This window comes from Odocoileus virginianus, chromosome 11 (assembly GCF_023699985.2).
Source record: "Odocoileus virginianus isolate 20LAN1187 ecotype Illinois chromosome 11, Ovbor_1.2, whole genome shotgun sequence".
In the NCBI taxonomy this organism is placed as follows: Eukaryota; Metazoa; Chordata; class Mammalia; order Artiodactyla; family Cervidae; genus Odocoileus; species Odocoileus virginianus.
Genome location: NC_069684.1, coordinates 26,134,295 through 26,161,387, shown reverse-complemented (window position 1 = coordinate 26,161,387; position 27,093 = coordinate 26,134,295). Strand labels below are relative to the sequence as shown.

Genomic DNA, 27,093 nt, shown 5'->3' with positions numbered 1-27,093 from the left:
TGTCTGCTTCACTAGCCCATCATCCTAGAATCAGCTGTTATGCACATTTGTCTCCATTTGGTCTATAAAAATCTCAACCAAATAATACTGTTCTTAAAATGTATGATGGATTATAGAATGAAAAGCCATATATATGCTTTCTTACCTACCTGAGTTTAAGCAATTGAATCATAAAAACCAGTTTATTTGGCCGGCGGTTCTGCATGTGAAATGATGTTAAATTTATTTCATGTTATTCTGGTCTACAAATTTGAAGAAACATGTATTTTTATAGCAGGCTTATTTGTATGAAGTGCTCATTTGAATTTCACTGTATATTAATGAGTATTTATTTAGGTTTCAGATAAGGGTAGCACATTCATGGGTTGGCAGAGGGAAAAATAACAAGTTTCAATATTTTGTGTCATTAGCAAAGATTGAAGGTACACAGAAAATGTCTTCATGTTTTCAGAAGAGGGATAGCAGCTTAGCATACCATGCCTCTGTTTTTATAGATCAGGTGAAGTGTAGGCATGAAATAATAATAATATGACCCTAAACACTCATTTTATACAGACAAGTCCAGAAGTCACTAAGATGGGCTATAGTATATTTTTACAGAAAAATATACCAAATGAATCGTATCATGGGGCACAGCCCTGCCACAAGAAGCACCATGGATTTTATGATCTTGTCATTTATATGGTCCACAGATATGAACTAATGATCAAATTTATCCCTACATGTTAAACAACCTTTGCTTTTTGTGTATCTCAAATTCTTTGATGGATTTTGCATTAAAATGCTAACCAGTTTCCGATTCTTCCTTTAACATAGTCTCATTAAATAAATGAAGCTTAAATAATTCAGGTATTTGCCCCCGCTGTTGTAATAAAACTCATTGTGCAAGTCAAAGTTGATACTGGAGTCAAGGATGCAGAGAAATTGAAAGCCTCATGCATTGCTGGTGGGAATATAAAATGGTTCAGCCACCATGGAACACAGAGGGGCAATTCCTTAGTAAGTTAAATGGAGAAGTTCCATGTGAACCAGTGGTTCTACTCCTAGGTACATCACCAAAAGAACTGAATACAGGTGTTCAACCAAACACTTGTTCATGAATGTTCACAGCGGCACTCAGTGGTCATAACAACCAAAGGTAGAATCAATACCAAAGTCCATCAACTGATGAGTGAGTGTGCAAAATGTAGTATATTCATACAGTGGAATATTATTCCGAAATGTGGAGCATTCTTTAAAAGGAATGAAGTTCTCATATGTGTTACACTGCAGATGAACCTCAAAAACATTATACTAAGGGAAAGAAGTCAGTCACAAATGCTACAAATTGTATGATTCCATTTACATGAAATGTCCAGAACAGGCAAATCCAGAGAAAGAAAGCAGATTAGTAGTTGCCAAGAACTAGGGGGAGAGAGGGAGGAATGAATTGATTATTGGGTACAGGGTTTTCTTTCACAGGGATGAAATATTCTGGCACTAGACAGCAGTGATGGTTACACAGCATTGTGAATGTACTAAATTCTATTGAATTATATATTCTAGGTTGCCTAAATGGTAAATTTTATGTATGTATGGGCTTCCCAGGGGGCTCAGTGGTAAAGAACCCACCTGCCACTGTAGGAGATGTGGATTTGATCTCTGGGTTAGGAAGATCCCCTGGAGAAGGAAATGGCAACCCACTATAGCATTCGTGCCAGGTAAATCCCATGGACAGAGGAGTCTGGTGGGCTGCAGTCCATGGGATCACAAAAGAGTCAGATATGACTAAGTGACTAAACAACATTATATATATTTTACCACAATTTAAAACAAAGCTGGGTGACCAGCTCAAGATTGCAGACATAAAAACAATGATATTGGAATACCCCTCTAAATCAGACAATTTAGTGGTCCCTGACCTCTAGGGATGACATTTTGGACCTTTTAACTGTGGTTTGTCTTATGGCAAAATGTAGACAGGACCCAATATACTACCCTGGCACCAATGGAAAAGACACAAATTATATACTTGGTCAAGTTTGAAAGTAGACATTAAAAAAAAAAATTTCTTAAAACCAAGGATCTAAGATGCTGATAATAAATCCATCACCAACTGCTTTAAATGAATATATTTGCAAGAGACCCAGAGTTACATGGTGGCTGCTGAGAAACACATGTGGATTTGGATGAAGAGCAATAACGCGTTAGAAGTCACAACACAGGCGAAGACAAAGAGTGCAAGGGTGTGAAGGAGTCCAGGCAAGGTGGTGACAGAAGCAGGTCCTGATGGAGCCTGCAGGGCTTGAGAGCAGATGGCCTACAAGTCGAGGGGGACCTGGAACAAGTCCCAAGATGGGGGAATGTGGTTAAGGCTACATCGTGGAAGATAAATGTGGCCCGGGTCCAAATCCAAACCCACGGCCAGAGAGAAGCCTGGGGGAGCACTGACCTGCCTCCCATTGAAGAGAGGCCTTTCAAGAGCTGTGTGTTTTGGAATCAGAGATGCAGAGTCCAAGTCCTGCTTCCATCTGTTATGAACTGTATAAATGACTTCAACTCTCTGGGTATCACTTTTCTTATCTATCACATGGAGATAAAGCTATGCCTTATTCACAGTCATGAAGCTTAGCCTAATTAATGCAAACAGAGAACTCAAACAGTGCCTAACCTAGAGTGAGTATTCAGTGATAGTACTCAACCATCCGCCATGATTATTACCATGCCCCAGCCTTATTTCCATGAGCCTGGAGCAGGTGTGGTCCTGACTTGACTCTCCGAGTCTACCTGCCACAAAGGGAAGCTCTAGGGGATTGATGCCCTGGTAACATCGAGGTTCCCTAGGAGTCAACTGTCCATGCCTACAGCCCTGGGTTGCTCCCTACACCATGTCACCCTTTTTATTTCACTTGCAGCCACTGGGCCTGGACAACACTGCCCAGTGGTCTACAATAGGAGCTGAGACACGGAGTGAAGTGAGGTGGCTGGACATACAGCATGGAAACTCTGTGTGAATGAGTGGCCATATTCTAGTGTGTGGTCTGGTTGTCAGACAGGCATCTTGGGACTTCCCTGGTGGTCCAGTGGTTAAGGATCCACCTGCCAATGCCAGGGACTAGGGTTCAATCCCTGGTCCAAGAAGATCCCACATGTCATGGGGCAACTAAGCCCACGTGCCACAACTACTGAGCCCAAATGCTGCGACTACAGAAGCCCCATGCCCAAGAGCCCATGCTCCACAATAAGAGAAGCCACAGCAGTCAGAAGCCCACACACCGCAACAGAGTAGCCCTTGCTCACCACAACTAGAGAAGCTTCTGCACAACAAAGAAGACCCAGCACGGTCAACAATAAATAAATAAAAGGCATCGAGAGAGACAAAGAAAGAAGACAACATGAAGGGGTAAGGATTCAAAGCAGCACAGGGCCGAGGCACCCCTGACACCTTTCTCATCTTTGGTTTCAGTTCATCCTGAGATCAAGCTGCCTCTTCTTGAGCCCTTATGATCAACCCCCTCCTTTCCCGAGTTAGCTTGAACTGATGTCTGTACCAAGAGAGCTCTTCTCAATACAAGGCCCACATCTGAACTCCTTTATATTCCTACACTATTTGCCTTCTATTTCTCAAGGCATCCAGACCACACAGGAACTATGCTAATTCCTTAGATCGGTGCTGCCCATGCCTTGCTCAGAGGAAGGCAATGGTAACAACAGAAACACCAGCACTATGGGTGATGGCAGCTGTTCTTAATACTTATTAAGTACTTACTCAATGTCAAGCATTTTGCTGAACATTCTTCATGTATCCTCACACTGGATCTTCATGCCAGGCATGCTTTAGGTACAACTGGACTGTAAAGAAGGCTGAGCACCAAAGAATTGATGCTTTCGAATTGTGGTACAAGAAAAGACTTTTGAGAGTCCCTTGACTGCAAGGAGATCAAACTTGTCAGTCCTAAAGGAAATCAATCCTGAGTATTTATTGGAAGGACTGTTGCTGAAGCTGAAGCTCCAATACTTTGGCCATATGATGAGATGACCTGACTCACTAGAAAAGACCCTGATGCTGGGAAAGTCTGCAGGCAAAAAGAGAAGAGGGCAGTAGAGGATGAGATGGCTGATGGCATCACCGACTCAATGGATGTGAATTTGAGCAAACTCTGAGAGATATTAGAGGACAGGGGAGCCTGCTGCGGTACAGTCCAAGGGTTGCAGAGTCAGACATGATGTAGTGACTCAACAATAACAACTATTGACTTCATTCTCCTGTTGAGGAAACTGAAGCCACTATCTTTATCTACCACTGACATGAGAAAGGTCTATGCCTACCAGTCCTGCCTGTTTCCTCCAGAGTCTGCATAAAAGGCCATCTCCACTGGAACACAGCCTTGAGCAGGCTCTGGAAACAGCAGATGAGCTCCAATTAGCACAAAGATGATTAATAGGTGCTCTCACTTTCACTGTCTCCCTCTAGGTCCCTAAACACCATACAGAGCTAATGAATTCTCCATCATTCTGCAGTTAGATCCTAGACAGGATCTAACCAAGCACTGTCCTACTGGCCTTCAAAAAAAAAAAAAAAATGCTTTTCTTCTCTTTATGTGCAGCCTCCAAGCATTACCAAGGCCACCTCCACTTTGGATACATCACAACAGAGTCACTCTGTGAGAAAGGAATTGTTACAAAATCATGTAGCCAGAAGACCTGCCTGGGCACAATGTGCAGATTTTCATTGCAATGTCACTGTCCAGGTGAAGACTACAATGAGAAAGTGGACTCTGGCTCACGGAGGAGAAATCAGAGCCAAGGACATGTCAACCTTATGATGACAGAAGATTGAATATCTTAACTGGGGTCCTGATGGAATGTGCACTCCATGGGCGGGAGGTTCACTTCACTCCTGGAACCCAACTGATTCCCTGAAAAGAAGCTGAGTGCCCATCACCGTTTGATGGTCAGTGCAGTTCACACATGATAGGCATCCTAAGAGAGGTTTGGGAGCTCACAGTCATGACTGGGCTATTTCTTCCAGGTCCTGATTTCAACCTAGAACTCTACCCCAAGACCTTTCTCTTCTTCCTTCCCTTATCCTTCCTTATTTCTCTAAATTCCATTTTCCAGATGTTCCTGGAGTCTACCTTTGTATTCACTTCAAGGGCATGGTCTCTCTTTTCCTATTAATACTGATTCCCTGTGCTGGAAATGACTATGTCCCCACCCTCACCCCCCGTCCTCTTTCAGGGGATTGGGCCTTTTGGGGGAGGCCATTCTTTCCATCATAAAACAAACACCATGAAATACAGAAAGGAATGCAACATTGCTATGAAATTTTAAGACAAAACACAAGATTTCCAGGAAGATTCCTGCTCTGTCCTCTGCCTTGGGTTCCTTCCCTCTCCAGTAGCTGTATTTTTGTTGTTGTTTTTGTTGTTGTTGGTTTTGGCTGCACTGGGTCTTAGTTGTGGTGCGAAGGTTTCTTCTATTGCAGAGCATGGGCTCCAGACTGTGCAGGCTCAACAGTAGTTGTATTTTGATGGCAATGTTTGAGACTCCTAGAGATTATCACCTGAAGTCCAGGAATATCTCAACCATTTCCCACAGTCAAGGGTGGGTTGTGGCCCTTGAGTTCGTCACACAGAATTTGTCACCTAAAGAAATGGCAACCCACTCCAGTATTCTTGCCTGGAAAATCCCATGGACGGAGGAGCCTGGGAGGCTACAGTCCATGGGGTCACAAAGAGCTGGACACGACTGAGCACACATGCCCTGCACTTTCTAATTGAATCCATCACAGATTTTCTAAGAAGTTTAAATTAAAGAAATTGACAAAGTGAATATATTCCCAAGTATATAAAACTGGAAGTAAATCAAACATATGTGAATAAAACCCAAGGACTTTCTTTGGATAACAGATAGTATTTGCAAACAGTGTGTCCACAATACCTAAAGAAATATTATTATAATGCTGGGGAGTGCTTAAAAAGTTGAGCTCTGTTACAATTCAAATACAGAAGCAATTTATTTACCAAACACTCTATAATAAAAATAACTCTTGTTTCCTCATAGGAGATGTGGGTTTGATCCCTGGGTGGGGAAGATCCCCTGGAAAATCCCATGGACAGAGGAGCCTAGTGGACTACAGTCCATGGGGATGCAAAGAGTCAGACATGACTAAGTGACTAAGCACACACACAATGTTATCACAGTACCAACTTTCTGTCATAATAAAGGCAACAGCTCCTGCTCATTAAACACTATCTGTGTCCCCAGACCCATGCTTATTTTGTGTAATGTAAAAATTCTTACTAAGACATGACAGGGGTCTGATGACCTGAGTTTTGCAGATGAGAAACTTGAGGATAGAGACATGCCCTGTCCAATGTCACACAGGCAATCAAGAACAGAACTGGCATCAAACCCAGTTTTGTCCAATTCCAAGATTCTGGGCCAGCATGTGAAAGCATCATCCAAATTTAAATTGTTTAAAATTGTGAAATGAGATGCACTCTGTTCATTTTTTTTCTTTTTCACTTTGGGATGTTAAGTATTCTTCCTCTAGCCTTACTATGTTCCACACTGCTGTTGGCTCTCAGTACCATAGTGAAAATACCTGCAGGAAGGTGCTCAGTTTCCCAAAACAAGACAATAGTCACCCTCCATGAAGAGCTTGTATGGCAGTTATAAAACTCCCCTCTTCCAGCACTGACTGTCTGACTGGCCCACTTGCAGAAATCACCCTATCACGAGATGTCCTCTAAGATGCTGAGTTGTGAACAAGGCAGACAATCCTAAGATTCCAGGCTGCTATAAGGGAGCAGTGTTTGGCCAGAGACGAGGAGGACAAGAAGGACAGCTCTGAGCCTGAGGATGTGGGTGACAAGAGACTGTTCTCTCCTTTTCAGAAAGAATCCAAAGAACAGCCACCCTGAGCGGCTTTCTGTGCGTTGAGGGGCAGCACCACTTCAACACCGGACATGAAGGGGCTGTGAACATTTTATCATGCAGGGCTGGACACGCAGCTGCAGAGCTCAAGGATGCTATCTGCATGAAAATACAATTGAGAGACTCCTAGAGACCTGAGCGCTCCATGGATAGGAGGCTTCCTGCCAAGAGTCCACGCTGAGGTGGAGAGCATGGATCTGGGGAAGTGAGTTGCATGTTAAAAATGCTGTGATTCTGAATTCTGCTTCCAATGAAGAGACAGTACGGGGGTGAGGGCCCCACACATAGCATGACAGGGGGGTGGCGCCAGTGAGAAGCATAATGTCCTGAAGTGGAAGAAAGGGTTCCCAAATTTCCTGAAGTGGAAGAAAGGTTTAAAGCTGAAAGACAGGGGATTTCCACCTGGTGGTCCAGTGGCTAAGACTCCACGCTCCCAATGCAGGGGGCCTGGGATCGATCCTTGGTCAGAGAACTAGTCAGAGATTCCAGAGATCCCTGGTCAGAGATTCCACATGCTGAAATTTAAAACATAAGATTCCGCATGCTACAACTAAGAACCCAATGCAAACAATATTAAATCAAAAGAAAGCAAAACAAAAACACCAAAAAACTGAAAGACACATGCCAGGACTGTCAGAAATACATAAAACTATGTTGATGTGACTCCTGGTTCTATGTGTTCAGTGATAGACTTAAAATTGCACAGATGGCATCAAGACAGACAGTTTTAAAAGGAAAAACTATGATCATTTTGCTGTAACTTAACATGTGATTATGATTCTGTTGAACCATCTCACAGATAGAACAACACCATGGGAAAACAATCCACAACCTTCCCTGTCAATATTTTATTTCAGCCAGAGCTGCTTCCAAAGAATCAAAGTGAATATCGTTAGGACCAAAATGTTCCTAGTCATGAGCTGCTCTCCTTTATTTTAAGGGAGAACTCAAGGCTCCTGGAAGCCAGGCTATGGCAGAGAAAAAAACTGCACTGTCCGTGTCCATCTCATGGCACGAAAGCTTACACCACGTGTTTCCAAACAAGATTTCCTCTCCCCACAAATCATTTTACTGTAACAGAGCTGCATCGCTAAAAGCCTGAGCAGAGGTCAATCTAGCAATGAACCAACTAATCAAGTTTCTATGCAGCACTGAACCTGGGGGCCAGATTTCAAAGACTGCAGGAACCAATCTCACCCACAGAACGTTAAAGTCTGGGTCATGCTAATTGTTCTTGTATAGATTAGGGTTGGGTGTGAAACTACTGGGTGGCAATATTCAAAAATACCCGGTAATCATTCTAAAGAAAAAGAAAAACAATAGTTAATGGGTTTTCTCTTCTCCAAACAAAAGGTATAATTCATGAGCCCGTGATCCTCTGAAAAAATAAGAAGCATAAGCTATATAAAAAAAGAAATTTGGAAATCCTGTGATATTTCATTGAAGCCCTAGAGATTGTTGTTAATTTCTGGCTAGCAGCAAAAGTTTATCAAAGGAAATCTTGTTCTTTTTTTCCTTGTTCTTGATTTTGTTTCCCATCTATGCTATTTAACTGGGGCTTCCCAGCCTAAATGATGGCACATCATCTTTTAGGATGCACTCAATATGCCAGCAAATTTGGAAAACTCAGCAGTGGCCACAGGACTGGAAAAGGTCAGCTTTTATTCCAATCCCAAAGAAAGGCAATGCCAAAGAATGCACAAACTACTGCACAATTGCACTCATCTCATACGCTAGGAAAGTAATGCTCAAAATTCCCCAAGGCAGGCTTCAACAGTATATGAACCATGAACTTCCAGATGTTCAAGCTGGTTTTAGAAAAGGAAGAGGAACCAGAGACCAAATTGTCAACATCTGTTGGATCATCGAAAACGTAAGAGAGTTCCAGAAAAACATCTACTTCTGATTTACTGATTATGCCAAAGTCTTTGACTGTGTGAATAACAATAAACGGGAAAACTCCTTAAGAGATGGGAATACCAGACCACCTGACCTGCCTCTTGAGAAACCTGTATGCAGGTCAGGAAGCAACAGTTAGAACTGGATATGGAACAATAGACTGCTTCCAAATCGGGAAAGGAGTACATCAAGGCTGTATATTATCACCCTGCTTATTTAACTTATATGCAGAATATATCATGTGAAACGCTGGGCTGGATGAAGCACAAGCTGGAATCACGATTGCTGGGAGAAATATCAATAACCTCAGATATGCAGATGACACCACCCTGAAGGCAGAAAGCAAAGAACTAAAGAGCCTCTTGTTGAAAGTAAAAGAGGAGAGTGAAAAAGTTGGCTTAAAGCTCAACATTCAGAAAACTAAGATCATGGTATCTAGTCCGATCCTTCATGGCAAGTAGATGGGGAAACAGTGGAAACAGTGACAGACTTTATATTTTTGGACTCCAAAATCACTGCAGATGGTGACTGCAGCCATGAAATTAAAAGACATTTGCTCCTTGGAAGAAAAGTTATGACCAACCTGGATAGCATATTAAAAAGCAGAGATATTACTTTGCCAACAAAGGTCCATCTAGTTCAGTTCATTCGCTCAGTCATGTCTGACTCTTTGCGACCCCATGAACCGCAGCATACCAGGCCTCCGTGTCCATCACCATCTACCGGAGTCCACCCAAATCCATGTCCATCAAGTCGGTGATACCATCAAACAATCTTATCCTCTGTCGTCCCCTTCTCCTCCTGCCCTCAATCTTTCCCAGCATCAGGATCTTTTCAATTGAGTCAGCACTTTGCATCAGTATTAGAGTTTCAGCTTCAACATCAGTCCTTCCAATGAACACCCAGGAGTGATCTCCTTTAGGATGGACTGGTTGGATCTCCTTGCAGTCCAAGGGACTCTCAAGAGTCTTCTCCAACACCACAGTTCAAAAGCATCAATTCTTCAGCACTCAGCTTTCTTCACAGCCCAACTCTCACATCCATACATGACCACTGGAAAAACCATAGCCTTGACTAGACGGACCTTTGTTGGCAAAGTAATGTCTCCGCTTTTTAATATGCTGTCTAGGTTGGTCATAATTTACCTTCCAAGGAGGAAGCATCTTTTGATTTCATGGCTGCAATCACCATCTTCAGTGATTTTGGAGCCCAGAAAAATAAAGTCAGCTACTGTCTCCCCATCTATTTGCCATGCAGTGATGGGACCGGATGCCATGATCTTAGTTTTCTGAATGTTCTTCTTTTTTTTTTTTTTTTTCATTTATTTTTATTAGTTGGAGGCTAATTACTTTACATCATTGCAGTGGTTTTTGTCATACATTGAAATGAATTAGCCATGGATTTACATGTATTCCCCATCCCGGTCCCCCCTCCCACCTCCCTCTCCACCCGATCCCTCTGGGTCTTCCCAGTGCACCAGGCCTGAGCACTTGTCTCATGCACTCAACCTGGGCTGGCTGGTGGAATGTTGAGCTTTAAGCCAACTTTTTCACTCTCCTCTTTCACTTTCATCAAGAGGCTTTTAGTTCTTCACTTTGTGCCATAAGGGTGGTGTCATCTGCATATCTGATGTTATTGATATTTCTCCAGGCAATCCTGATTCCAGCTTGTGCTTCCTCCAGCCCACCTAGTCAAAGCTATGGTTTTTCCAGTAGTCATGTATGGATGTGAGAGTTGGACCATAAAGAAAGCTGAGCACCAAAGAATTGATGCTTTTGAACTGTGATGTTGGAGAAGACTCTTGAGAGTCCCTTGGACTGCCAAGGGGAACCAACCAGTCCATCCTAAAGGAAATCAGTCCTGAATCTTCACTGGAAGGACTTATGCTGAAGCTGAAACTCCAATACTTTGGCCACCTGATGCAAAGAACTGTCTCATTTGAAAAGACCCTGATGCTGGGAATGATTGAAGGTGGGAGGAGAAGGGGACGGCAGAGGATGAGATGGTTGGATGGCATCACCAACTCAATGGACATGAGATTGAGTAAACTCTGGGAATTGATGACAGACAGGGACACCTAGCATGCTACAGTCCATGGGGTCGCAAAGAGTCGGACACTACTGAGCAAGTGAACTGAACTGACCTGAACTGAGGTGGCGCAGTGGTAAAGAATCCATCTGCCAATGCAGGAGACACAGAAGACTCAGGTTCGATCCCAGGGTCTGGAAGATTCCTGGAGTAGGAAGTGGCAGCCCATTTCAATATTTTTGCCTGGAAAATCAGAGCTTGGTGGGCTACAGTCCATGAGGTCGCAAAGTGTCAGGAGTGACTGAGCATGCATGCACATGCTATTTAATTGCATTTGATTTGTTAACATTTTAAATGCATTTTGTTTTACTACAGACTATAAAGAAAGCTGAGTGCTAAAGAATTGATGCTTTTGAACTGTGGTGTTGGAGAAGGCTCTTGAGAGTCCCTTGGACTGCAAGGAGATCCAACCAATCCATCCTAAAGGAGATCAGTCCTGAGTGTTTATTGGAAGGACTGATGTTGAAGCTGAAACGCCAATACTTTGGCCACCTGATGTGAAGAGCTGACTCATTTGAAAAGACCCTGATGCTGGGAAGTATTGAAGGCAGGAGGAGGAGAGGACAACAGAGGATGAGATGGTTGGATGGCATCACCGACTTAATGGACATGAATTTGGGTAAACTCCAGGTTAGTGTCAGACAGGGAAGCCTGACATGATGTGGTCCATGGGGTCACAAAGAGTTGGACTCAACTGAGCGACTGAACTGAACTGAAATACCTGTATTCTAAAGTTCAGAAAACCACTTTGAATCTCAAGTAAATTTTATTTTTATCTTAGGGTAGTTTACAGATCTATGGAAGGATCAAGAAACCAGTTAGCTTGGACTGATATTTTTTCCAGATAAAAATTTTGTCTGAAAGACTCTACATTTATTTAGTTATTCAGTCAACAAACACGAAGTCATTGTGGTTAGAAATCAGGCTTTGGAATTTCAGATCATTGCTGCTCTATTTCCTAAGTACAGGTCTTGAGCAAGTCAGCAAATCTTTCTGAGCCTCAGTTTCCCCATCTCTAAGGCAGAAATTATAATGTTCAGTTCAGATGCTCAGTCATGCCTGACTTTCTGTAACCCCATGGACTGCAGTCATGGCTTTCCTGTCCATCACCAACTCCCAGAGCTTGCTCAGAAAACTCATGTCTATTGAGTTGGTGATGCCATACAACCGTCTCATTCTCTGTCGTCCCATTCTCCTCCTGCCTTCAATCTTTCCTGGCATCAGGGTCTTTTCAAATGAGTCAGTTCTTTGCATCAGGTGGCCACAGTATTAGAGCTTCAGCTTTAGCATCAGTCCTTCCAATGAATATTCAGCATTGATTTTCTTTTGGATTGACTGGTTTGATCTCCTTGCAGTCCAAGGGATTCTCACGAGTCTTCTCCAACATCACAGTTCAAAAGCATCAATTCTTTGGCGCTCAGCCTTCTTTATGGTCCAACTCTCACATTCATACCTGACTACTGGGAAAAAACATAGCTTGACTATACAGAACTTGTCAGCAAAGCGATGTCTTTGCTTTTCAATACACTGTCTAAGTCTGTCATAGCTTTTCTTCCAAGGAGCAAGCCTCTTCAGGGAGCTTACATTGTAACAAGAGACTGACTGTGAATAAGTAATACATTGTAAGGAGTTCTTTGAATCAAAGTATAGAAAGCCACAGGAATGGGAGGCATGTCCACCTGCAAATACAGATCGGAAACATCCTATGGTTTCACAGTGATAATTTTTTATTTCCTACCATTATGGTGTACTTATGCATCTGTTCCATTCCACAGTACCAAGAAATCCACAATGAGCATGAAGCTCACTTAATTTTTATTGCTTTTAAAATATTTATTTAATAAATCCATTTCATATTTTCAGTTAGAGCTAGATGGTTGAACCCATGAATTTACCTCCTCACTCTCCCAACATCCAACAAAATGACACTAAATGAAAGTATTGTTTAAAAAAAAAAGCAACAAATCCACCAGACAAAGGAAAAGGATGAAAGGTTACACAAACAAAATGCTATCAGCTGAAAACAGGACAACAGACCTGAAAAACCAGAACCCTCAGCCAGAGGAGGAGTAGGCTGAGAAGCAACCTGGTTGGCAGGATCAGAAGGAAGTCAGGGCTGAGAACAGAAAATCTAACTCAAAGTCTAGTCCTTCCTCCCCATGTGTACCTGGCCACGTGACTCCCCACACCACCCAGGCCGAACACTGGAAATTAACTCTCTGAAGAAGATGATAGAGTGAGTCTCAAGACTTGGAGACACCAGACTTCTCCACCAGTAGAAGGCAGGGGTGCCTTATTACAAAGAAGGGTACGTTGGCTGACATATTGAATGTTGAGATCCCCAACGTTATTTATTTTTTACATTTCCATGTGGTCTGTTTTTTTTTTTTGGAGGATAATTACTTTACAATATTGTGTGGTTTCCACGATACATCAACATGATTCAGGCAGATTCTTTACCAGCTGAGCTACTATGGAAGCCCTGAATCAGCCACAGGTGTACATATGTCCCCTCCCTCCTGAACGTCCCTTCCCATCGCCCTCCACATCCCATCTAAGTTGTCACGGAGCACAGTGTTGAGCCCCCGTGTCTCACAGCAAATTCCCACTTGCTATCTATTTTACATATGCTATCTATTTTACATATGATAAGACGTATGTGTCTACGCCATTCTCTCAATTTGTCCCGCCCTCTCCTTCTCCCTCTGATCTACAAGTCATTTCACTATGTCTGCATCTCCACTGCTGCCCTGCAAATGGGTTCATCAGTACCATCAGTTGATACAGCCACTATGGAGAACAGTATGGAGATTCCTTAAAAAGAAAAACTGGGAACAGAACTACCATATGACCCAACAATCCCACTACTGGGCATATACCCTGAGAACATCATAAATGAAAGAGACGCACGTACCCTAACGATTGTTACAGCACTTTTTACAATAGCCAGGACAACGAAGCAGATTAGATGTCCGTCGACAGATGAATGGATACAGAAATTGTGGTACATATACACAATGGAATATTAGTCAGTTATAAAAAGATCCCCAACTTTATTCCCTAACACATCAGATGGGTTATTCCCATCTGGTGAAGATAAGGGTGCTGACATCATCTACTCAGTGTTCATTTTGTGCCAGGGACTGTTCTCAATGTTTGATGTATATTAACTCATTTAATCCTCACAATTCTATTATTAGGTAAAGGTGGGTTCTATCAGTGTTCTCCATTCTACATATGAGGAGATTCAGGCACAGAGAGGTTAAATTACTTTTTCAAGATACACAGTAGGTGTTTGAATCAGGGTTTTAATCCAGGCCAGTAGCAGGAAGGATGATTCTACCCAAAATATGAGACTGACAGTTGTTCTGGGAACTAAACCAGCTCAACAGACATGAGCTGGAGAGGCTGACATAACAGATTCTCCAATGAAACAACACAGATCTACCTTACAAAGAGACCCAGAGTTAGTAAGTGGCCCCTATGTGCTTAGAACTTCCAATGGCATATTTAGTGTCTTCTCTGAAATATGAGCGGGTAGCAAAGGATGGCCAAATATATGAGGAAAACTTGTGATGAGAAAGAAATGAAGGAAGGAAGAAGGAAAGAGGGATAGGAAGAGAGAGAGAGGAAGGGAGAAAAGAAAAGAAAAAGAAATGAAAAGGGAGGCGGGGCGGGGGGAAGTAGAAGGTAGGAAGGAAAGCAAAGGGAACAGAGATTTTGCAGGGTGATGAAAATGTTTTACAATTCCCACTAATATCCACACAGAGTATATTATTCTCAGATATTATAGGTGAAGGGACTAGGAGGTATAAACTACCAGGTATAAAATATTAATAAATAAGATACAAGGATGCAATGCACAAAACACAGAATAGAGCCAATATTTTATAACAACTTAATATGGAGTATAATCTCTAAAAACATTGAATCGCTCTATCATATACCTGAAATTCATATCATATTGTAAGTTGACTATGTATGCATGTGTGCACTCAGTAACTCAGTTGTGTCCAACTCTTTGTGACCCCATGGATTGTAACCCAGTCAGGTTCCTCTGTCCGTGGAATTTTCCAGGCAAAAATATTGGAACAGGTTGCCATTCCTTCTCCAGGGGATCTTCCCCACCCAGAGATTGAACCCAAGTCTCCTGCATGTCCTGAACTGGCAGGCAGATTCTTAACCACTAGCACCACCTGGGAAGCCAAGTCAACTATTAAGTGAAAGTCACTCAGTCGTGTCCAACTCTTTGTGACCCCATGGACTATACCGTCCATGGAATTCTCCAGGCCAAAATACTGGAGTGGGTAGCCTTTCCCTCTCCAGGGGATCTTCCCAACCCAGGGATCAAACCCAGGTCTCCCACGTTGCAGGTGGATTCTTTATCAGCTGAGCCACAAGGGAAGACCAAGAATACTGGAGTGGGTAGCCTTTCCCTTCTCCAGCGGATATTTTTGACCAAGGAATCAAACCAGGGTCTTCTGCATTGCAGGCAGATTCTTTACCAACTGAGCTACAAGGGATTTAAATTTTAAAAATGAAATAAAATTATAAACTGTTTCCCAAACAAGCCATGGGTAAGTATTCCAGATCCTTAAATCCTAACAAGGAAGAGTCATCCTATGCCTCCTGTGCTTGTAAAATCTGTATGGTCCAAGGACCTCCCTTAAAAACACGAGTGTCTACAGCAGTTTTCCTATGTTTGTCCCATCCTTGTACATGTGGGAGAAAGACAACTTGCTTCTTAAATCTGCATGTCTTTAAACTGTGAAGAATGATCCTAACAAAACTGTACCTAAAAAATTATAGCTGGGCCTGATTTAGATGACAGATTTCAGACTTTGAACTAAGGCTAATAAGATGATATTTAGGCGGGGAATGGGGGAGGGCTGGAGGGAGAGAGTATATTTTGTGCTTCCATCATTAGGCACAGAAGGTGGACTATGATAATCAGCCTCCAAAATAGCACCCAGTGATTCACACTGATATTCACACCCTTGTCAGGTCTTCCACACTAAATAGGCCTATTCTACCAACAGGATATTGTAGAAATTTGACTTCCAGAATGGGATTACAAAAACTGTTGTGGTTCCCACCTTGCTCTCTCTTTGATCACTCACTTTGTGGAAGTCAGCTGCCCTGATGGAAGAAGTCAAGCAACCTTATGAAAAGGTCCTTGTGCCAAGAGCCCAAGGTCTCCTGCTAAGAGCCAGGACAAACTTGCCAGCCATGAGAGTGTTCCATCTTGGAAGCAGACCCTTCAGTTCCAGTCAAGTATCTAAGAACTCCAGCTAAGCTAGCCAAAATCATGACTGTGTCTTAAGGAGAGAAATTAAGCCAGAACCCTCAGGCAAGATACTCCAGAATTCCTGCCCTATAAATATTGTGAGACAATAAAGATTTGTTACCGATTTAAGCCATTCAGTTTGGATGTAATTTTTATAATGTAGTAGATAACTTATGCAATGATTTAAATTCCATTGGAGTCTGAAGTTTTGACTTTGCTCTAATAACCTGACAAAAACCCATGTTTTGTGCAATAGTACTCTCAAAGCCTTATGTTTCAGAAGCACTTAATTCTGCCTATATTTTCTTCATCTTCTTCCAGAGTAAATAAGTATGGTTCCATTCACTAGGGAAATGGTTTCAGCACTGGTGTGTTTAAAGGACAACTCATAACACAGTTACCAAGATTCCATCACACTACAAAGATAAGTCCTCTTATCAGCAAGGAATTATTTCCACTGATAGAACTAGGGAAAGACGGAGCTTTTTATTTGTCATCAGATGCAATCTTCTGAAAAAAAAAAAATACTCATACAGGAAGAAAAAAAAAAATGCAGCTTCAAGAAATGGTAGCAGTTGAATAGTCACCCATCTACCCAGCATCATTTAGGAGGATTTATCCTCCTTGTGAACAGAAAGATAAAATAAACTGGAACCCCTGAATGAGCTCACAAATTCACTTACTTCCAGATCAGCAAGAGCTGTAAGGCAAAACCTTTATTAAAGGACTTAAAAGAAATGGACAAAAACAGGAAACAAATGAATCAAATTCCCTTTCTTCAGGATGTCGTTATACTTTCGTCTTTTTTTTTTTTTTGTCTTTCTACAACTGCCTCTGTATCATCTATCCCATGTGAACAACTCCTTCTTGCCTCAAAAAATAAAGTTTGCCATTAGAGGGCTCTTCAGCTTGGGACAGCCAAGGCAGCAGAACTGAGTTCCAGGTGTTAACTGTAGCCTTTGATCCTCAGGGTGGCCAAAGCCCCAAGAAGGTGACCCCAGGCCTGGCAACCCTGTCCACTTCTCCCAGTTTCCTATAAACATAAAATCACTTCCTCTGCATCCCAAGAGTTGGGGAGTGCTGGTCTGCAGAAATCACTGCTAATTTGTTCATCACACTAGAAATTCTATGATAAGCGGGATCATATTTTGTGTGTGTGGTTGGTTGTTTTCCCCACATCCAAAGTGCCTAGCACAAGAGCTGGAGACTCAATAAATGGTAGTTCAATTAACAGTTTAACTTCCTACAAAAGCAATATGTGGAGTGACAGCCAATTCCTGACAGGCAGGCATGAAAATACCAAGCTGAACATTTTCATTGCTTCTAGAGCAACACACTGTTCCTAACCTTTAGAAAGGAACTGGAACAAGGAAAACAACTCAGAAGTGAAACAATCAAAGACCTTTCTGGGCACTACATCATACAGAATGTGTCCTGAAAAACAATTAACCTGTGTTTCAGAACTATTAGTTGGGTATCTTGCTGAGGATACTATTGAGACCATCAAAATTATCAATAGTTCATCTTGATCACTCACATTCCTTTAAAATTTCTTTTTCCTCTGTAATAGAAGATAGAATTAGTGAATGAGATGAAACCCTATGATACCATCAAAAATGATACTGTAGAAAAAGACTGCATGTCTTGGGAAAATATGTTCAAAACAGTGGGAAGAACGTGACCTCAATATGCAGTTAAACTGAAAAAGAGGCCACAGTATCCATACAGTTTTCTAACACAGATAATTATATATATAGTTATATACATGTGTGCTCAGTTGCTGAATCATGTCCATCTCTTTGTGGCCTCATGTACTGTAGCCCAACAGGCTCCTCTGCCCATTGAATTTTTCAGGCAAGAATACTGGAGTGGGGTGCCATTTCCTACTCCAGGGGATCTTAGTATATATATATTGTTATATATTCAAATGTATATGAGTTATATAACTCATAAATACAAATATAACTCATTTATCAGTTCACTTCAGTTACTCAGTCATGTCTGACTCTTATGTTGAGTTTTAAGCAATATATTAATATATACGAGATATATTTCTAATATATTAATAGTAAAATATATATGCTGTTGCTGTTGTTCAGTCACTCAGCCGTGTCTGATTCTTTGCGACCCCATGGACTGCAGTATGCCAGGCTTACCTGTCCCTTTCACCATCTCCCAGAGTTTGCTCAAATTCATGTCCACTGAATTAGTGATGCCATCCAACCATCTTGTCCTCTGTCCTCCCCTTCTCCTGCCTTCAATCTATCCCAGCATCAGGGTCTTTCCTAAAGAGTAGGTTCTTTGCAACAGGTGGCCAAAGTATTGGAGCTTCAGTTTCAGTCCTTCCAATGAATATTCAGGGTTGATTTCTTTTAGGATTGATTGATTTGATCTCCTTGCAGTTCAAGGAGTTCTCAACAGTCTTCTCCAACACCACAGTTCAAAAGCATCAATTCTTTGGTGCTCAGCTTTCTTTATGGTCCAACTCTCACATCCATACATGACCACTGGAAAAACCATAGCTTTGACTACAAGGACCTTTGTTGGCAAAGTAATGTCTCTGCTTTTTAATATGCTGTCTAGGTTGGCCATAGCTTTTATTCCAAGAAGCAAGCATCTTTTAATTTCATGACTGCAGCTGCCATCTATAGTGATTTTGGAGCCCCCAAAATTAAAGCCAGTCACTCTTTCCATTGTTTCCCCATCTATTTGCCATGAAGTGACGGGACCAGATGCCATGATCTTAGTCTTGCGAATGTTGAGTTTTAAGCCAGCTTTTTCATTCTCCTCTTTCACTTTCATCAAGAGGCTCTTTGGTTCCTCTTCACTTTCTGCCATAAAGGTGATGTCATCTGCATATCTGAGGTTATTGATAGTTCTCCCAGCAATCTTGATTCTGGCTTGTGATTCATTCAGCCCCGCATTTTGCAAGATGTACTCTGCATATAAGCTAAATAAGCAGGGTGACAGTGTACAGCCTGATGTACTCCTTTCCCAATTTGGAAGCAGTCTGTTGTTCCATGTCTGGTTCTAGCTGTTGCTTCTTGACCTGTGTACAGGTTTCTCAGGAGACAGGTAAGGTGGTCTGATATTCCCATCTTTTTAAGAATTTTCCACAGTCTGCTGTGATCCACACAGTCAAAGACTTTAGATACTCCATGAAGCAGAAGTAGATGTTTTTCTGGAACTCTCTTGCTTTTTTGATGATCCAACGGATGTTGGCAATTTGATCTCTGGTTCCTCTGCCTTTTCTAAATTCAGCTTGAACATCTGAGAGTTCTATTTACAACTATATATTTATAGTTATATATATAACTCAAATATACAACTATATATATTTGAGTTATATATATAACTACATATTTAAATATATGCATTAAATATATATAACTATATATATAAATATAAAATATATTTATAAATATATATTAAATATATATATAACTATATATATTTGAGTTCTATATATATAACTATATATTTAAGTATATATTTCAGTATCTATAAGTATAAATATATACAGACATTATAGGATTTATCCCTACTTGATGTTATTACCTCTGTATGTTCTTCTTTGCTCTTTTTAAAAAAATTTTCCAAGTTGACTATACATTGGTTATACTATGCAGTTAGATTACAGTTATTTATCGATTGCATTAAAAATAAAAATGAAGCTAATGCCAGTAACTATTAGGATGAGTATAAGCTTGTCTCCATCTGGTGATGTCTCTTCAGTTATCTCCAAGTGAGGTAAAAAAGCTGCTGTCACATTTCAGTGGTTTGAGGATTGGCAATGGGAACGTGAACTTATCTCTCTCCAGACATAGATTCCAATAATAGGTGCACACTGGTCTGGTACTTGATACCATCTTTTCACAGGCCCAGCTGTATTAACACACAAATGGATATGCAAGACGTAGGAACTGTTTCTCAAGGGATAATTCAGAGGAACATGCAAAAGCACAGATTTGAAAGCATAGATTTCATGGGCACAATGGAGTTGGAAATTCAGAGGGCATATGGCTTTTTGTTGTAGGCCGAGTGAAAGAGCATAGGTTTGGTTCACATAGAGATAACTCCTATTGTTTCTGGAAACCTTCTACCATAGAGGGGTATAAAATTGCCCCTGAGAAACAGTAAGCTGATACTAAGATTTAAGTTTGTATAAAGTTACACAAGTTACTTGGCACCAATTTTAAGTTAAGTGACTCACAGGAGTTAATGCCATGCAAATCATTAACAAACAGAAGGGTGGGACTGTGGTACAGTAGAAATCACACAAGAACAGTGTTTAGCCTGTTGTGTAACCTTCAGCAAATCTTCATTTTCTGTGATCCTGGATTTCTGTAGCTGAAACATGTAGATAACAATGCTAACAGGAAATATAGTATCTTTGTAAAGATGAGATGATGCTTGTGAAAATGCTTTGAGAACCCATAAAGTCCTGGGGAAATAAACTATGTTGCTGCTGTTATGACTACAACTGCTGTTGGCATCATCGTTTTCTGAATTCATAGAGAAATACTTGGTCCAGAAGATTTCAGACTGTTTTAAGAGTTTTCCCCTAATGGGCCTCTGAGTTGCTCTGAATGCAAACCACACAAAAATGTACATCTTTGAAAACAATATATTTTCATTCCATGTTAAAGTCTTAGTTCTTCAACTAGGCTTTAAAAGCATCATGGTATTTGATCAAGAGGACAGACTAATATTTATTTATCTCCCTGCCTTGCTCCTTAAAATGATGGTAGGGAAATTAAATGAGCACAAATTCATACTCATTAAAGGGAGGCTATCAGCAGCTTAGAGATGACAGCAAACTTTTGCATGATATAAATCAGGTGATGTAGTGGTGACTAAAGAAGGGTGCTTCAGGAAATGTAGCATCAAATAGACCAGGCAGTGGTGGCTAGGAAAATGAGAACGCACTGGGCCAAAGCAGGCGCCCCTTTGCTCTGTGGATGCCTGGAAGGACTCAGGACTGGACAACATCACAATAGAATGATCACCTTTTGGCTAAGATCAAGTCTAGTAAGGGGCTTCCCTGCTGGCCTAGTGGTAAAGAATCCACCAGCTAATGCAGGAGACACAAGAGATACAGGTTTGATCCCTGGGTCAAGAAGACGCCCCTGGAGAAGGAAATGGCTATCCACTCCAGTATTCTTGCCCCCAAAATTCCATGGACAGAGGAGCCTGGTGGGCTACAGTCCAGGGGGTCACAAAGAGTTAGACATGACTGAGGGGCTGGGCACACACGTACTTGCAACAGGAAGGTTAACAGAAAGGCGCTGTGTGTGGAAGCATCGGTTCCTACCTTCCCTGCAGCAACAGAACACCCTGCAGCTAGGCCTTAACTGATCAGGCCAAAAGGTGAAAGCCAAAGCAATATCCAGTTAATCAAACAAAAAGTAACTTCTTTTATCAAAGGAATGGATTGAACTCTCTAAAAAGAGAAAGGGTATCTGATACAGCTGTTGGCACCCGAGAGCAGAATAAGCAGAACTGCAGAAATTCTGGCATTTGGGAAACTCTGGCATGATGGCCGGCCCCACCCACTCACCATAAAGCAAAGCCTGCCATAGTTCCCCATTTGCTTTTTCACCTCCTTATTCTTCAACACACAGACCACCAAGGATTTCTGACATTGAAGGGCAGACTGAAACATGAAAGAGACATACACAAAGAAAACAATACGGCCCTAGGGAAAACATTTTAGGAGCAGAAGGTGATAAAAAAAACAAACAAACAACAAAAACAAACCCCAGAGATTCTAGATTATAGTCTGTCCATAAAATAAGAAAGGATACTGTGACAATGGAGAATAAGAAAAAGATCTTGGAAATTAAAATTGTTATTTTCAAAATAAAAATTTAATATAGAGGCTAGATTTTGAAGGTATCATCTATCAAGTAAAACAAAAAGCCAAGGAAAAGATGTGGGGGCAATGTAAACAACAGAGAGAATATGCCAAAAGTCTCAGAGACAGAGACCAAGGATGATGAGAAAAGCAAAGATGAAGAAAATTGTCAAAGAATAATGTAAGTCCACATTACAGAATTGAAATTTGTAATGTCTCGGGTTTAAAGATAGCCTTACAATAAATGGCAGTAATAGTAACAATTGTTGTTGTTGCTGTTCAGTAGCTAAGTCATGTCTGATTCTTTGTGATCCCATGGACTGCAGCATGCCAGGCTTCCCTGTATAGTAAAAATAACCAAAGGTTGAGAACCAATTCTGAGCCAGGCACCACTCTCAGTAGTTGTACACATAGTGACTTATTTCATCCTCTCAATAAATCAAAGCGGTAGCTACTATTTTAATCCCTACTTTACAGCTGAGAAAACAGTCACTAACTGGTTAAGACACTTACTCAAGCTAGTAAGTAAAACAACCAGGATTTAAATTTAGGCATGCATAATTTACATTCTTAACCATTATACTATACAACCAGGCAATCCTAAAAGAAATCAACCCTGAATAGTCACTGGAAGGACTGATGCTGAAGCTGAAGCTCCAATACTTTGGCTACCTGATACGAAGAGCTGACTCATTAGAAAAGACCCAGATGCTGGGGAAGATTTAGGCCAGGAGGAGAAGGGGATGACAGAGGATGAGATGGGTGGATGGCATCACCAAATCAATGGACATGAATTTGAGCAGATTCCGGGTGATAGTGGTGGACAAAATGTGTTCTATTGGAGAAGGGAATGGCAAACCACTTCAGTATTCCTGCCTTGAGAACCCCATGAACAGTATGAAAAGGCAAAAAGATAGGACACTGAAAGATGAACTCCCCAGGTCAGTAGGTGCCCAATATGCTACTGGAGAAGAGTGGAGAAATAACTCCAGAAAGAATGAAGAGATGGAGCCAAAGCAAAAACAACACCCAGTTGTGGATGTGACTGGTGATGGAAGCAAGGTCCGATGCTTTTATAAAGAGCAATATTGCATAGGAACCTGGAATGTTAGGTCCATGAATCAAGGCAAATTGGAAGTAATCAAACAGGAGATGGCAGGAGTGAATGGCAACGTTTTAGGAAACAACAAACTAAAATGGAGTAGAATGGGTGAATTTAACTCAGATGACCTTTATATCTACTACTGTGGGCAAGAATCCCTTAGAAGAAATGGAGTAGCCACCATAGTCAACAAAAGAGTCCAAAGTGCAATACTTGGATGCATCTCAAAAACGACAGAATGATCTCTGTTTCCAAGGCAAACAATTCAGTATCACAGTAATCCAACTCTATGCCCTGACCAGTAATGCTGAAAAAGCTGAAGTTGAATGGTTCTATGAAGACCCACAAGACCTTCTAGAATTAACACCCAAAAAACGATGTCCTTTTCATTATAGGGGACTGGAATGCAAAAGTAGGAAGTCAAGAAACACCTGGAGTAACAGGCAAATTCGGCCTTGGAGTACAGAATGAAGCAGGACAAAGGCTAATAGAGTTCTGACAAGAGAATACACTGGTCATAGCAAACACCCTCTTCCAGAAACACAAGAGAAGACTCTACACATGGACATCACCAGATGGTTAACACCAAAATCAGACTGATTATATTCTTTGCAGCCAAAGATGGAGAAGCTCTATACAATCAGCAAAAACAAGACTGGGAGCTGTCTCTGGCTCAGATCATGAACTCATTATTGCCAAATTCAGACTTAAATTGAAGGAAGTAGGAAAAACCAATAGACCATTCAGGTATGACCTAAATCAAATCCCTAATGATTATACAGTAGAAGTGAGAAATAGATTTAAGGGACTAGATCTGATAGACAGAGTGCCTGATGAACTATGGATGGAGGTTCGTAACATGGTACAGAAGACAGGAATCAAGACCATCCCCAAGAAAGAAAAGCAAATTGGCTGTCACAGGAGGCCTTATAAATAGCTGTGAAAAGAAGAGAAATTAAAAGCAAAGGAGAAAAGGAAAGATATACCCATTAGAATGCAGAGTTCCAAAGAATAGCAAGGAGAGATAAGAAAGCCTTCCTCAGTGATCAGTGCAAAGAAATAGAGGAAAACAATAGAATGGGAAAGACTAGATATCTCTCCAGGAAAATTACAGATACCAAGGGAACATTTCATGCAAAGATGGGCTCAATAAAGAATAGAAATGGTATGGACCTAATATAAGCAGAAGATATTAAGAAGAGGGAGCAAGAATACACAGAAGAACTGTACAAAAAAGATCTTCATGACCCAGATAATCACGATGGTGTGATCACTAACCTAGAGCCAGACATCCTGGAATGTGAAATTACGTGGGCCTTAGGAAGCATCACTACAAACAAAGCTAGTGGAGGTAATGGAATTCCAGTTGAGCCATTTCAAGTTCTGAAGGATGACACTGTGAAAGTGCTGCACTCAATATGCCAGCAAATATGGAAAACTCAGCAGTGGCCACAGGACTGGAAAAGGTCAGTTTTCATTCCAATCCCAAAGAAAGGCAATGCCAAAGAATGCTCAAACTACCGCACAATTGCACTCATCTCACACCCTAGTAAAGTAATGCTCAAAATTCTCCAAGCCAGGCTCCAACAATACATAACCATGAACTTCCAGATGTTCAAGCTGGTTTAGAAAAGACAGAGAGATCAAATTGCCAACATCTGCTGGATCATCAAAAAAGCAAGAGACTTCCATGAAAACATCTACTTCTTATTTATTGATTATGCCAAAGCCTTTGACTGTGTGGATCACAATAAACCGTGGAAAATTCTGAAAGAGATGGGAATACCAGACCACCTGACCTGCCTCTTGAGAAATCTGTATGCAGGTCAGGAAGCAACCGTTTGAACTGGACATGAAACAACAGACTGCTTCCAAATAGGAAAAGGAGTACGTCAAGGCTGAATATTGTCACCCTGCTTATTTAACTTATATGCAGACTACATCATGAGAAATGCTAGGCTGGAGGAGGCATAAGCTGTAATCAAGATTGCTGGGAGAAATATCAATAACCTCAGATATGCGGATGACACCACCCTTATGGCAGAAAGTGAAGAAGAACTAAAGAGCCTCTTGATGAAAGTGAAAGAGGTGAGTGAAAAAGTTGTCTTAAAGCTCAACATTCAGAAAACAAAGATCATGGTATCTGGTCCCATCACTGCATGGCAAATAGATGGAGAAACAGTGGAAACTGTGGCAGACTTATTTTTTTTAGGCTCCCAAATCACTGCAGATGGTGATTGCAGCCATGAAATTAAAAGACGCTTACTCCTTGGAAGGAAAGTTATAACCAACCTAAACAGCATATTAAAAAGCAGAGGCATTACTTTGCCAACAAAGGTCTGTTTAGTTAAAGCTATGGTTTTTCCAGTAGTCGTGTATGGATGTGAGAGTTGGACTATAAAGAAAGCTGAGCACCGAAGAATTGATGTTTTTGAACTGTTGTGTTGGAGAAGACTCTTGAGAGTCCCTTGGACTGCAAGGAGATCCAACCAGTCCATCCTTAAGGAAATCAATCCTGAATGTTCATTGGAAGGACTGATATTGAAGCTGAAACTCCAATACTTTGGCCACCTGACGTGAAGAGGTGACTCATTTGAAAGACCCTGATACTGGGAAAGATCGAAGGCAGGAGGAGAAGGGAACAACAGAGGATGAGATGGTTGGATGGCAGCACCAACTCAATGGACATCGGTTTGAGTAAACTTCGGGATTTCATGATGGACAGGGAGGACAGGCATGCTGCAGGCCACAGAGTCACAAAGAGTCGGACACAACAGAGCAACTGAACTGAACTGGACCGGGTGATGGTGAAGGACAGGGACGCCTGGTGTGCTATAGTCCATGGAGTTGCAAAGAGTCAGACACAACTGAGTGCTGAACAACAACAATAAATACAATCTAAAACACCCTCAGACAAATCATTTGGAAATTTAAGAAGACTGAAGATGAGGAATACACCCTAAGATCTTCTGGTCAAAAAAAAAAAAAAATTGAAGATTACCAAAATGAATGAATATCAGACTGGTATTAAATCACTCTCAGCATCCTATAATGTTAGAAGACCATGAAGCAGTGATTTCTAAGACATGAGAAACAATTCATTTCAACCTAGAATTCCATACTCAGCCAAATTGTCAATAAACTCTGAGGACAAAATAAAGATATTTTTGGATTTGCAAGGGTTTTAGAAAATTTAGTTCAATACCTTCCTTCTTTAAAAGTTATTGATTTCCCCAGTAAAGGACAAGTAAAATTAGAAAGAAAAATACATGAGATATGGGGAATACATGTAACTCCATGTCTGATTCATGTCAATGTATGACAAAACCCACTTCAATATTGAAAAGTAATTAGCTTCCAACTAATAAAAATAAATGGAAAAAAAAGAAAAAAAAGTTATTGATTTCCCCAGTAAAGGACAAGTAAAATTAGAAAGAAAAATACATGAGATTCAGGAAAGAGAGACTACATCTAGAAGAGTGTTAAAGGAAAGCCATGATCCTGCTATGAAGAACAGTAGACATTCCCTAAAAAATTAAAAATAGAGCTACCAAACTGTCCTGCAGTCTGACCCCTGGGCATATATCCAGCAGAAACCATAATTCAAAAAGATACATGCATCCCAATGTTCATAGCAGCACTATTTATAATAAGCAAGATGCAGAAACAAACTAAATGTCCATTGACAGTGGAATGGATAAGGAAGACGTGGAATACTACTCAGCCATAAAAAGAACGAAATAATACTGCTTGCAGCAATACAGATGGATATAAAGATAGTCATACTAAGTAAGCTAGACAGAGAAAGACAAATACCATATGATATCACTTATATGTGGAATCTAAAAATATGATACAAATGAATTTATATACCAAACAGAAATAGACCCACATACAGGGAAAATAAGCTTATGGTTACAAAGGGGGAAGGGGCTGAAG

At 41.1% G+C, this 27,093-nt stretch overlaps 1 protein-coding gene across 4 annotated transcripts in view; it reads right to left on the bottom strand.

Annotated features, from left to right (window-relative positions):
- KAZN (kazrin, periplakin interacting protein) overlaps positions 1-27,093 on the bottom strand; it is a 1,309,273-nt gene that overhangs the window by 985,978 nt on the left and 296,202 nt on the right. The window lies entirely within an intron of this gene.